Genomic DNA, 3,504 nt, shown 5'->3' on the forward strand with positions numbered 1-3,504 from the left:
CAGAAAGAGCCATGAAGAAAAAGATACGAAGCTTAATTTTCAGAAGTAACACAAACCAGATTTGAGTATCTGTTGCTGTGAACCACTAACTCAAGTAACCCTTAAGGGTACAAGGTTTTTGGCTTTTGTTTTTGAATTTTTATTTTAACATAATTTCAGGCTTACAGAGCAGTTGAAAGAATAGTTGAAGAATTGCCATATACCCTTCACTCAGATTTCACAAATATTAACATTTTCATAGGCAGACAGAAGCAAATTATTTTTAAGTTGAAGTAGTTAAGTTTCTTTTATACTTATTTAGTTCTAGGAATTTTGACTGATAGACATTGACTGGTGGGGGAGGTGGAGGTTGCTGGCTGACCAAGGTGATCTGTGGTGGTTGGTGGCATGTTGGTGGCTAAAGCAGGTGATGTGCAGTGTGGTAAGGATGTGTCATAGTGACCACCTGGATGGGCCAGCAGGGCCAGGGATAATGAAACGTTGCCATGGAGTTTCTTCCCCCAGATACAGTGTGGCCCAGGTGGATGCCACGGTGCCACCCTCTGGTGCTGAGGAGCCCACACTGTGTGGAGCCTGCCCTGCCTATGCACCGGTGCCGATGACCCAGCCAGGCCTGATTTAGCCCCACCAGGCAGGCAGCAATGGCCCCTCTCAAGCATGGAGCTCCCTCCCTGAGACAGGAAGCTATTGGAGAACTGGGCTTTGAAGCCATCAACTCACAGCTAACTGTAGAGAGCAAAGATACCCACATTATCGGCAGGATTGAGAACTACTCACGTAAGATAGCAGGAGACGACAAACACTGTTCTGACAGGAGGGCGGCCCACGTACTGAAGGCTCTCTCCCCATCCCAGACCTCAGGCCTCAGCCCCAGCAGTCTGAGCAAGAACCAAGGTGGCAAGGACAAGGGCCCCCCTCAGGGACAAGTGCAATTGCAAGACCCTCTTCCACTTGATTGTCATGCTCAGCGAGTCCTTTCAGGCCTGACTATGACCTCAGCACAGCCCGCAGCCATGGGTTCAGCCGGAAGCCCAGCCTCAGGTGGGTGGTGAATGCAGTCAACTGCAGTCTGTTCTCAGCTGCGTGGGGGGACATCAACGTCCTAGAACACAGCTGTGGAACACAGTGGATGAGGAGATCCACCTGGCTTAATGAGACACCCACAGCTATAACCCAGACATGGACCCAGACGCCTTCAGAGAAGAAGATACCCGCTGGTCCTTCAACTACTTCTACAACAAAGGGCTCAAGCAAATTGTTTTCTTCAGCCACCGCTCCATTAGCAGCTCCACCTGCACACCCTCAGAGGCAGGCAACGAGATGGACCTGGAACTGGGGGAAGAGGAGGAAGAGAAAGGAAGCAGAGGTGGAGGCAGTGAGGGTGGGGCCGAAGAGACCAGACCAAGGAGGACAGGTTCCCAGTGATTTGTATGTGATGAGGAGTAGCACAGGCCCCAGCTTCATCCAGCTTCAACCAATGCCTGGACCTGCCCACCTGAGAGGCCCTGAGGCCTCCCCAGCTGCAGGCCAGACCCTGGTGCTGTCAGAGTCTCAGCGCTGCCCAAGGCCACACCTGCCTGGCCCTTTGGCTCCAGCCTGTTGGTGTCCACTCAACCCCATAGGCTTCTGCTGCCCACGCTGTGGCTGGACTAGACAGCACAGGACCTGCTGCAAAGAGTAACCACCTTGCCCAAACGAACTGCCACAGGCAGGGACAGCTAGACCACAGAGTTTATTTTTGTATTTCTGCTGGGCCTGCACACTCCAGCCCAAAGGGCTTATAGCCAGGGGCCCCAGAGGTCATGAGCTCTAGTCTTGGGTCAGCTCTTGGCACCCACCTGTACCCCCGCCTCACCCATTTGGCTGCATGCACTGAGTGTCACTTTGCTGCAGCTCATTGCTTTCCAATAAAAATGTCTGTGACTTAAAAAAAATTGAGACAAAAATTTAAAAATTTTATAACATGCTCATGAATGCTGGCAACCTCACCTCCACCAGCACCCCACCCCAGCTGCCACCACCGCCAGTACAAGTGCAACACCAGCAACCCCACGGCTGCCAGTGCCCCAGCCCCCATTTTCCCCCCTACCAATGCACCACCACCACCACTGGCATGAGCACATGCAGGAACACCGCCTCCCCATTTCTGCTGGAACCCCTCCCCAGCTAACACGTGTGCACCCCGCCATGCTGCTGCAGCTGCTGCCATACATCAGTAAGCACAGATCTCACTGACACCACCCTGACCAAGTGCTTTGGCTAGCACCTTCCATCACAGTGCTGTGGCCAGCAGACTGGGAACAACTCGGCCCCTCCAGCAGAATAGATTCCTAACCTTGAGGGTTCAGATAGCACAGCCAGGTGCCCAGCACCAGCCCTCCCAGAGTTAGAGCACGCAGCCCAGGAGTGCTGAGCTGAGTCTGGGCCCCCTAAAATCTTAGAGAAATGAAGCAAGTCAACCAAACCCACCATATACCACAATCAAACCAAGATCATCAAAGAAGATAAAAGCAGAAAACCTCTCCAAAGCACAACAACTTCAAAAATTGAAGGAACATCAGCCCACACAGATGAGAAAGAACTAGTGTGAGAACTCTGGCAACTCAAAAACCAGAGTGTCTTCTTACCTCCAAACCACCACACTAATTCTCTAGCAATCGTCCCTAGCCAGCCTGAAATGGCTGAAATGACAGACAGAATTCAGAAAATGGATAGGAATGAAGATCATTGAGATTCAGGAGAAAGTTGCAACCCCATCCAAGGAATCAATAAGATGCCACAGGAGATGAAGGATGAAATGGCTATTTTAAGAAAAAAATAAACTGATCTGATAGACCTAAAAAACTCACTTCAAGAATTTAGTAATACAATCTCAAGTATTAATAGTAGAATAGACCAAAGTGAGGAAACACTCTCAGAGCTTGAAGACCAGTTCTCCAAAATAACTCAGTCAGACAAAAATAAAGAAAAAAAGAATTTAAAAGTATGAACAAAACCTCCGAGAAATATAGGTTATGTAAAGAGACCAGATCTACAGTTCACTGGCATCCCTGAAAGAGAAGGAGAGAAAGCAAGCTACTTGGAAAACATATTTGAGGATATTGCCAGTGAAAATTTCCCCAACCTTGCTAGAGGCCAACATTCAAAGGCAGGAAATGCAGAGAACCCCTGCCAGACACTATAAAAGATCACTATCCCCAAGACACATAGTCATCAGATTCTGTAAGGTCGAAATAAAGAAAAAGTTTTAAAAGCAGCTAGAGAGAAACAGCAGGTCACCTACAAAGGAAACACCATTAGGCTAACAGCAGGCCTTTCAGTAGAAACTATACAACCAGAAAAGATGTGGGGGGCCTATATTCAGCATTTTTTTTTTAAAGAAATTCCGGCCAGGTGCAGTGACTCACACCTGTAATCCCAGCACTTTGGGAGGCCGAGGCAGGTGGATCACCTGAGGTCAGGGGTTTGAGACCACCTGACCGACACAGTAAAACTCCATCTCTA

At 49.2% G+C, this 3,504-nt stretch overlaps 1 pseudogene; it reads left to right on the forward strand.

Annotated features, from left to right (window-relative positions):
* Positions 1 to 412: 412 nt before the first annotated feature.
* LOC100986355 (repressor of RNA polymerase III transcription MAF1 homolog) lies at positions 413 to 1,686 on the forward strand (annotated as a pseudogene).
* The last annotated feature ends 1,818 nt before the right edge of the window (positions 1,687 to 3,504 follow it).

Source organism: Pan paniscus, chromosome 2 (genome assembly GCF_029289425.2).
Source record: "Pan paniscus chromosome 2, NHGRI_mPanPan1-v2.0_pri, whole genome shotgun sequence".
NCBI lineage: Eukaryota > Metazoa > Chordata > Mammalia > Primates > Hominidae > Pan > Pan paniscus.